Below are 10542 nucleotides of genomic sequence, written 5' to 3' on the forward strand. Positions count from 1 at the left end.
TCAAGGGTATGGTATTAGACTACATGGAGCACTATCTGGCATGTTGCTGCATTCAAAATGGCATGACTAAAGTCCACTAGTAAGTGAAACTCTAATTTCGATCTCTAATCAGCATTTCACATCACTATATACAGAACTGTATGCTGATGCCCATTTTGAATTACCTATGCTATCATTTTAGGCTATCGACTGTATCAAATAATTCAAATCTCATTTAAATGAATGAAAAAGAGTCACATTTCACCATCATGAGTTCTGAGAGAGCAATGACAAATTGTCCCATTGCTTGGTCAAAGGAAACAGCAGGTCTCTTAGTGAGACAGATAATATCAAAGGGCAACTTGGTGCCAACTCTAAATGGGTTGATTTAAATATAAAGAACAGTGGCATTAGAATAAAGTGGCAGCTCTTCCTCAGCTTCCTCCGTCTCCAATTAGGCTAGGATGATAGGACATTAAGAGACGTTTCATAACTGTGGGAGTTATTCAGGAGCTATTCAAGACCAGGAGAGCTGGTCTTGTGGTAGCAAGCATGACTTGTCCCCTTTAGCTAAGCAGGGTCCACCTGGTTGCATATGAAAGGGAGACTAGAAGTGTGAGCACTGTAAGATGTTCCCCTCAGAGGATGGAGCCACTCTGGGAAGAGCAGAAGGTTCCAAGTTCCCTCCCTGGCTTCTCCAAGAGAGGGCTGAGAGAGATTCCTGCCTACAGCCTTGGAGAAGCCGCTGCCAGTCTGTGAAGACAATACCGAACTAGATAGACCTATGGTCTGACTCAGTATATGGAGGCCTCCTATGTTCCTAATAATGGGACAGTCTGCCTCAAACAGTGGTGGGCTCGTCTTCCTTAAGAGAGGCTGGATGTTTATCTGGCAGGAATGCTTAGGAGATGCCAGCACCGAGCAGGGGACTGACCGCCAAGGTCCCTTCCAATTCCTTAACCATATGGCAATGTGGATGCATTTACAAATACATATCAATGCAAGGAAACTTGATGCAATCATGTGTACAGGTACATTGATATTGCTTTTTTACCATGTTTATCAATGTACATGGGTAAAGTAGGGGGAGGGGGGAATGCCAATGAACTGAAAGCTGTAGCCTACTATGCATGTTGCCATTCAGGAATTAATTGCAGAAATTATCCTACTTAAATCAGAATTCAGGTGCAGCAGAACACAGGGCAGAGCGAGCCAAAAGAGCAGTGAAGGAACAAAACAAAGGAAATCTTGTCATCCCCTCCCCGAGAAACTCTGCAGTCCTCCTTTCCAGGTATCTCATGCCTCCAGTTGGTGTGGGGGGCATTGTATGAAAGCCTAATAGGAGCAGAGGCCTCTCCACATGACAGACAGTTGCTGCATATGTTCTCCTGCTGACACTGGTATGGCCAGTCCACAGAAAAGCACAAGAACAGTTAGGGGATGAAGGCTCAAGTGCACCTATTTCCTTACAAGAGCTAACCCTCAGAGTATGTTAAATACATGGTTTGCCCATTTGTGAACTTGTGGGCCCTTTTTTGTTTTGGTTACAAAGATGTGGGAGGGGGTCTGGTCTGAACTGGGACTATGGATGATAGAGTGAGGCATTTACCTTTTCCTGCCACTACTACCCCAATCTGGATTAGATCCCCTCACAGCTGTTTTAAAACAAACAAGCACACATGAGCCAAATTATGCATTTAATGTAATGTTGCAGTTTGACCCCAAAGAGGTTAACATTTGAATCAGCCCCAATACTCAGCCCATTTCATTTTTTTTTCCTGCTTGGGAGAAATTTTAAGCACCTGTCTCAATCATTTCCTTTGGGAAAGCTCCCATTTCTCCTGTCCCTTTCTTCCTTCAAAATTGTTGTTGCATCTGTGACTGTTTGCTAGAATATAAGCAGCATACACTGAAAAGAAACATAAAGATGTATTATATATTCCTGCATTTTGCCATTTATATAACCATGTGCCTTTGTTAAAAGATGCATTCCACAAAATTGTTCATGTACTGTAACTCCGGTTTGGAACATTATGCAAGGTCATTGGAGAGCAGAGCCTGACAAAGATTTTTACATCATCCAAACCCACATTGATTCTAAGGCACTCTCTTACTGTATAACATTACAACTAACTGGCCTACTTTATGTTCTGTTTAAGACAAAGATCTCACTTCACTCAGCCTATAATACTGATAGCAGCTTTTCAAAAGTTGTTGTACATACAGTGGAAATCAGTATATATGGTGCCCTACAGCATTTCATAAGTAAACATAGGTAAGTCAATGCCCCCAAGGAGATGTTTGTTTCTTCTTGTTTTATTACATTTATATCATGCTTATATGCACAGTCAGTTTGTGAGCCTGCATGATCAGTAGTCTTCCCAGGGCTGGTAGGTATTGCAGCAGCCTTTGAGAATATTTTTATCTCAAGAGGCACTGTGCCTTTTCCAACGGAAGCAAAAAGTGTGCTGCCACATTATTTTTATACAAACCAGAAAAGCTCCCACAGCTTCCACGCACCAGCCAGTAAATAAAGAGCAGGGTACTGGATGTAAACTACTTTAAGTGGGGAGGGAGTGGGCTCACCCAGGCTCAAAAATTTAGTTGAGCAGGGGACAATCAGCATTCTTTAAGATTTACACAGATGCTGGTGGTTGGGTGAATACACCAAACCTTAATACATGGACATGACCTAAAGAAAAAAAAATTAATACAAGGCAAAGTCATCTGCTCTTAATTTTAACATCTAAGGAGCATTGGATATATATAGTTGGAGATGTGTTTAAACCATCATCTATTTTAATCTTGGCTCAGAGTAGGGGTGTGCACAAGCGGTTCATGCAGAATCAGTTTGCCTTAAACCAGGGCCAGTTCGAAGGTTCGGTCATGGCCTGGGCCGGGGTGGTTCGGTCTGTAACCAAACCAAACCAGGCCCGATTCAAGCTAACCAATTTTGGATGGTAAGCGGTGGCAGGAGGGGGCAGTGAGAGATGTAAAGAGCTGCTTATCCTGCCGACATGGCAGCCAGTGCTGCTGCTGTCTACCCCGAGCACCCCCTTCCTTCTACCAAGCTGCTGCTGAGCCTGCGGCTTGGTAAAAGGAGTGGGGAGCATGCCTGGGGTAGCCAATATCAGCATCACCAGGGTAAGCAGCTCTTTACCTCTATTGCCACCCCTTCCCAGCCAACTCTTTACCTCCTGAAGGGCCCCCATCCCCTGTACTTGTAAAGGGGAATACTCACCAGATTCCCCTTTACAAGTATATACCCTGGACCATCCCACAAACTGGTTCGGCCTGATTCAGCCAGAACTGGACCAGGCAGAGCTGGTTCAAAATCTAACTGAACTGGCCAAACCAGTTCCGTGCACAACCCTAGTTCAGAGCATGTGAAAAAGTAATCTTTTTTCTGAATTATCCTTAAGTTCCTGAGATAAGCATATACTAAATAACTTGTTTGTTAGTTAGTTAGTATACTGCCCCAAAATGATGTCTCTGGAAAGTTTACAACTTTACAAAATGCTGCTAGTGGCAGCAGCAAGAAACCCAGGTTTTTTTTGGCCAAGAGTGAGGGAATGGAACAAAGGTGGTGGTGGTGAGTGCGGGGTGGGGGTGGGGGAATCCTACACAATGAGATCTAGAAACTTGAGGTTTCAACATTATCTGAAATTTGCCTCATGGGATAGAACTGAATGAATACAGAGCCAGTTTTACTACAGTCTCCTTAAAAAGGAATTGCTCCTGCCACAATTAAATCTAGTTTTCAATAACCCAGTTTTCAGACCAAAAGGTACAGTTGTATAGACTGAAGCAGAAAAGATCTTTACCTCTGTAGCTGATCAAATAAAAGTGAAATCGTTGCTCCAGCTTAAACTCACTTTAGCTCTGAGTTGAAATTTTAGTGCTGCACTCTTCATCCTTTTTAATGCCCTATTACAGTGCCATAATAAATACTTTAATGTGCAAGAGTAACTGCAGATATAAGGCCCAAAGCATAAACTACCCATTCCCCATTAGATTTCACTGGACGTTGAATGCTTTACTCTCCTAATTCCTCTGAAACTCATGATTTTAGAAGGCTAATAAGACTCTCCTCCTCTTCTTTACTTAGGAATTTCTTTTATTCTTTCTGCAATTAGTGAAACTGCTACTGCTGCAGCTGCATACACTCTTACACCCACATGCAAAAATGCCAGCAGCCATAAATCCAATTAGATTAGACTTGCTTATTTAAAGCAGCTATTTATTTTGGTACTGCAAATCAAATAAGTTGCTGGATTTTGTTTTCTATTAATTGTACAGAGTCTAATCTGTCACAGTGGCTTATGTTGCTTCACATTCTTGCCATTTTATTCCCAAGGATCAAGAGAGAAAATACAGATTATGTTGTAGCCAGAGATTTATGGGAGATATAGCTGAATTACGGTGTAGTATTTTAGCATAAGCAAAACTGATTTCCCACAGTATGTTTGTGCTTGTATATATGTATGTGTAGATATATAGATAGATTAGCTAGTAGGGATGTGCAAATTGATTCGGGTAGAAATCAAATTGTACCCGAATCTAGCTGATTCAGGTGATTCGGAGACAAAACAAATCACCCCTGTGGTCCAGTGGCTAGATTCGGGTACAAATCGAATCAGGCGTGATTCGATTTGAATCGATTCAAGTTTCGGATCCCTCCTATTAATTCCCCCAGATTGCCAGCTCTCTTTAAAGAGGAAAAAAAAAAGCTAAGCTCTAGCCCTTATAGAAGTGGAGTTATGGAGCAAAATGTGTGGTCACTATTTTTCAAGTGTTCGGATTCTTTGGTGTATAATAACTTTCACTCAATGAATCCTTATGAGGATTCATTACATACCTTCATTTCTTCTATTCATTTTGACTGTCTTTTTGACAGCGCCAACTGTCAACTGCCATATGCCAACTACACCCCACTCCCACCCGCAAGGCAGTGGGGTACTACTCAGTTTAAGTTAAGTGCCTAATGGGCAGAGGCTACCACTCAAATTGCAGAGGAATTGGGCAAAGGGCTGATTTTTGGTGAATTGTTGAAGTTTCAGCGTCCTTGGGGCAGATTTGGGGCATAAAGTGGGATCTGGGGCAGAAGAGTGGGGTGGGGTGGTAGTTCCTAATGGGTGGAGGCTACCACCCTATTGGGCAAAGGGCTGATTTTTGGTGAATTGTTGAAGTTTACGCATCTTTAAGGTGTTTCCCCACAAGTTATAATGGAGGTGTATCGCTTCACATCGGGGAGAAAGGGGTGGCCTAGAGTGGTGTGGCATTGGTGGTAGTGCCCAAGGGGGGCAAGAAAGCTATCAGAATTTTTTCAAAGGATTTGGGCAGAGGGCTGATTTTTGGTGATTTGTTGAAGTTTACGTATCTTTAAGGTTTTTCTCCATAGGGAATCGTGTAGGTTTCAGCAGCCCTATAACTGCAATTGGGGGGTGCTGGGTGGCCCAGAGTGAGTGGCAGTGTAGTGAACAGAGGGTGTCAGCCACTCCCATGGGTTTCAACCCATGGGGTACTGGTTCTGTTGTTTCTGAGGTGTTCTGAGTGTGGATTCTCTGATAGCAAATGAGAGTGGATTCATGGTTTGTATTGAAAATCTCATTTGCTACCAGAGAATCTACACTCAGAGCTTCAACAATTCACCAAAAATCAGCCCTGTGCCCGATTCCTCTGCAATTTGGCTGGTAGCTTCCACCCATTAGGCACTACCACCCCACCCCACGCTTTTGGCCCTCGGATCCATTTTTTTTTAATCCGAATTGATTCAGATTCAGATTTGGATTAATTCGGATCCAAATCAAATCTCGAGTGATTTGGATGGGTCAGATATGGACCCCAAAACAAATCGGGGGTGTTTTTATTCGGATGCAAATCAATACACCAAAAATCTGAATTGCACACCCCTGTTAGCTAGATAATGAAGTGATCCTCACAATCACATAAGGTGGCTACCCCCTTCTGCTGGGAAGAAGCCTAAAAGTGCTTACCTCCCCGTAGATTTTTGGCGCCTTCTCCCTGGGTGGGCAGATTGCCCACCCAGACGAGTGGTAGCTTCGCTCTGGTGCTCCTGCACCCAGCCACAGCTCGCTCAGACATTACAGGGGTCGGGCGAAGGGTAGCACTGCTTGCGCCCTACCCCCCCCCCCCCCGAGCCCCAGTAATGCACCGCAAAAGTGTGTGGTGCATTACTTGGGAGACTCTCTCCCCCCGAATGTGTCCTCCACGGCTGCAAGCAACTGCAACAGACACACGATCATTTAACCCATTTTTTGGGTGAACTCATGCTCAAAACCCGGGTTAAGTGTGGTGGGCTTTGTAAGCGAGCTTGCCGGCAGTTCCCCCTTCCAGCGAGTCTCACTGATTGTGAGACTCGCCTCACTATCTGACATCAATCACAATACAGATGCCATCGGAGGCTGTGAAATTGGAAGCAAGGGAGAGCTTTTGGATCTATGCAATCAGGACACTAGCCCCAGGAGGGAGTTGTGCCTGAAATAGTGTTCAAAAGGATCCCAGGGTGCTGCGGTTTGTGATTATTTAGCAAAGCACCAAGGAAGCTACCACTCCAGTTACAGAGTGCAAAGTTTAGTTGTTTCAGCTGTTTAAGTAACATGCATGGAGATCACTGAAGACTAGAGTCTAAACTAAATTGATTTATCAGTGAAATACATTTGAGATAGGAAAGACCTATCCTATCTATCAGCTACAGAATGAATAGGCAGGGAAAGAGAGATGTTTCCATCTTCTCTCTAGGAGGAAAGGAGGAGGACTGACTCACTACAGGAAGTACCTGAGGAGTCAAAGCAGGGGTCATAGAGCAGAGGAAAGCAGGGACAGGTAAGGAGACCCTCACTAGCTACCTCTGCTCCCAATGCCCCTTGTGGTCCTTAGGATAGTTGGTGCAAAAGCTTGAAGCACTGGAACTCCCATCTCCAACACAGAGGACTGTAGACTCATATCATGGATCACATTCCAGGAAGAGCTTTATAGATGGCACCATCTCCCAGAGTTGTAGCAATGGCAAAACAGTGCAGAATGGGAGGAAGCAGCAGTGCTTGACTGCAAGATAAAACCTGTGTTCCATATCCTATTGTTTCAGGGCTAAGACAATGGGGTGTTCTGTTTCCTAGGCTACTGTTTGCATTTTATAAATGCACTAGAATGGAGGACATGGTTGGATAGAAGCTGCCAGCAGGACACAATTTAAGAAAGTAGCACTTGGTTTGGATTATGTCTTGAGATGGTTGATATAAGGAAGATGTGCCATGCTCCTGTGTGCATGTCAAGATCTTACCAAGGCATCAAAGCACTTCTGGTGGGGGTAAAGTTGGAGGCCCCGAACTACAACCTTCATACTCTTGATAACAAAGCAGTTTAGACTGTAGTGCAGGCCTTCTCTGCTACATGGTAAGGGATATGTAGGTTTGAGATTGTACTCACTATTGGCACACTTAGATTTTGCCTGCAAGTTATTGACTGGGAAGAACTATTTCAAAAATTCAGAGTTGGCATTGGGATTATTAGGGTTATAAGGGCTGAGCTCATGGGTAGATTTTTTGACAACTACAATGGGCTTTCACTATGGGTAGAACTGAGCATCCAGTTGAGTTCTGTTGGTATCTAGGTATTGTGAATAGCATACGTGATGTGTTATTAAGCCTTTTGATGTGATCACTTTAGCTGAGACAAGGTTGATGCCAGTAAACTCACCCCCAGTCAACACTGCTGCATGTAGGAATCAGCAGACATTTTGGAGTTGTTGAGGAATCCATATCTGAAGAAATCAGAATATCATAACTCAGCGAGAACTGTAAACACAGCTTTCTACCACAGTTCCTGGAGTATTTCTGCCTACTCCACAGATGGTCAAATTCCTATTGTTTGATTCCTTTCCAAACCACATTGTAAATGCTGTGCCCAAACTGTGCTGAATCCCTACATCACCTTAACCAGTGGCTCTACTTTTATATTTAACAGGATGGAAGACAAGATGCAGAACCTTTAGAGGCAACACTCAGAACTTCTGGGAACTACCTCACAGAAATAAGCAAATGTTGGCTTTGTGGTTCCCTGCTAAGGCCAACAGTCACACCATCTGCACCCCCGATTCACTGTGTCAAGGTCCACTGAAATATATAGAAGCATTATCAAGAGACAGTCGTACCTCCATTGCTAGTGTGACTCCAGTCTAGGCAGATTATTTGCTAGAATTACAAGGAGAATCTCTGAACACAGAGAACACAGATATATAGCAAACAAGGAGCCAGTGAGCACTTTTTCATGATTGGAGTAAGGGCTCAAAAAGTGTGAGTGGAGGAAGCCTTCAAAAGCTTACCTCCCCCTGCAGATGATCCACTGAAGAAATCTGGGCGCAGAGATTGCGCAGCCAGATGTGCAGCTGCCTCCCCAGTTAGCATGGAGGGTCAAGGGGCTGGGAGCATCTCCCCACCCCAGAACCCCCATTATGCCCCTCGTGAGTGTGTGGGGCATTATGGGGATTCCCCCAATGCCAGCTGGGAGCCCTGCAATCTCCCAGCCCTGGCGGCAAGCAGTTGGGGCTGGCAGTTGACAAAAAAAATGAGGTTTGATTGATTGATGGATTGATTTGGTCTATACACCGCCCTTCCAAAAATGGCTCAGGGTGGTTTACAACAGAATAAAAACAAATAAAACTAGTTAATTCAAATCAAAACTATAAAACCAGAATAAAACCAATTAAACATTCAAACAGTTAAAAACCCTGGAAAACCAGGGCAAACATCTGAAACAATTTAAAACAGTTTACAACACATTAAAACCTTGGATGGCCAGGCCAAACAGATAGGTTTTAAGGGCTCTCCTGAAACACAATTAATTAATTAATTAATTAATAATGATAATAATAATTCGATTTCTATACTGCCCTTCCAAAAATGGCTCAGGGCGGTTTACACAGAGAAATAATAAATAAATAAGATGGCTCCCTGTCCCCAAAGGGCTCACATTCTAAAAAGAAACATAAGATAGACACCAGCAACAGTCACTGGAGGTACTGTGCTGGGGGTGGATAGGGCCAGTTACTCTCCCCCTGCTAAATAAAGAGAATCACCATGGTAAAAGGTGTCTCTTTGCCCAGTTAGCAGGGGATCAACTCTCAAGATTATGAACTCAAGATTATGGATTTCTGCCACGAGTGCATTCCACAGCTCAGGAGCAGCTACAGAGAAGGCCCACCTCTGAGTCACCACCAGACGAACCAGTGGTAACTGGAGACTGACCTCCTCAGATGACCTTAGCGTGCAGTGGGGATCATGCAGAAGAAGGCACTCTCTAAGATAACTAGGACCTAAGCCGTTCAGGGCTTTAAAGGTAGTAACCAGCACTTACTCTTTTAACCTCATTTTGGAGGGTTCAGCAGGCAGGTTTACCGCTGTGGTGGCATCGGCAGCTGCTTGCCTCCCACTGCTTTTCATGAGCAGCCCAGAGCAGTCTTGGCTGCCTTAACCCACTCTAGGCTGCTTGTGAGAACAGCCTCAGTGTGTAGTGAATAGGAGTTGTACCAGAACAATCTTGGGTCACATCCTCACTCAACCACGAAACTCTGTTATCTTTATTTCATAGAGCAACTGTTCTTTTTCAGGCTTTTGCTGCTTGTCCTGACAGGAAATCTTTGTGACATCTCCAAAAAACAAGCTTTGCTGTGAAAATGTTCAACCCATAGACCTGTGTCTGACATCTCTCTGCTGTTCTCTCTCTTGTCCACAAACCCATCCTCTTATGACTGTCAATGTAGCCTTAATTTGGCAACACAGTCACCTCCTTAAAAAAAAACCTGTCAACTCTTGCATACACTTTCAGCATCTCTGGATTTTGCTGAATCCAAGTTGGCTTTCCCACTTGTTACTGTGTTGTGAGTTTGCTGCTTGGCCTCTTTCACAGTGATCAAACTACAAGTTACTTTAAGCATGTCATTGGTCCTTGAGTGTGGTGGGTTTTTTCTTTGCGGAGTGGGGCGTGTTTCCTAAATAGCAGCTTTGGGGAGGCCTCATCCACAGCACAGGGAATGAGAGAATTTGTTCCTCATGGTCACAACACTGCTATTGAGGAAATAAAACCCAAGCACACAAGGGCCAACAGCATATTTAGTGTAATATGTAGTTTGGCTCCAAGTCTTTAGGACATTTGGCAAAGGTGTTATTGTATCCAAGCAGCTTCGGGAAGGGAAAACCAGGGATAAATTCTACATTCTCAGGGGAGTTAGGCGCATCTGGGTCTGACATTGCGGTGGATGCAAATTAGCCACAGCAGGGAACTCTGGGACAGTGTGCCTGAGAATTAAGGTGGTTCTTGACTAACCAGGAGCATTTCCACATAGGGCTGTTACCACGAATCTCCTTCAGAAGAGAGTGTGTGCATTCACACACTGGCCAAACTTACCCAAAAGTCCATTTGAGATCCTTGGAAGCACTCCACACACAAATTGGGCTTTGTCTTCTGAATTCTAGCTTATCTCCATGTATTTCTCGGTTTTTAGATGTTTTAAATTTCTTGGTTTTTAAAACTCACTGGTTTTAA

At 43.9% G+C, this 10542-nt stretch overlaps 2 long non-coding RNA genes across 2 annotated transcripts; one reads left to right on the forward strand and one right to left on the reverse strand.

Annotated features, from left to right (window-relative positions):
- Positions 1–1695: 1695 nt before the first annotated feature.
- LOC128324967 (uncharacterized) lies at positions 1696–7150 on the reverse strand. The gene is made up of 3 exons (XR_008307188.1): positions 6849–7150; positions 3804–3906; positions 1696–1888 (listed from the first exon to the last, which is right to left on the reverse strand). It is a non-coding gene; the product is annotated as an uncharacterized LOC128324967 (long non-coding RNA).
- LOC128324966 (uncharacterized) lies at positions 7151–8141 on the forward strand. Its single transcript, XR_008307187.1, has 2 exons — positions 7151–7395; positions 7966–8141. It is a non-coding gene; the product is annotated as an uncharacterized LOC128324966 (long non-coding RNA).
- The last annotated feature ends 2401 nt before the right edge of the window (positions 8142–10542 follow it).

The sequence above is a fragment of the Hemicordylus capensis genome, chromosome 4, assembly GCF_027244095.1.
Source record: "Hemicordylus capensis ecotype Gifberg chromosome 4, rHemCap1.1.pri, whole genome shotgun sequence".
Lineage (NCBI taxonomy): Eukaryota > Metazoa > Chordata > Lepidosauria > Squamata > Cordylidae > Hemicordylus > Hemicordylus capensis.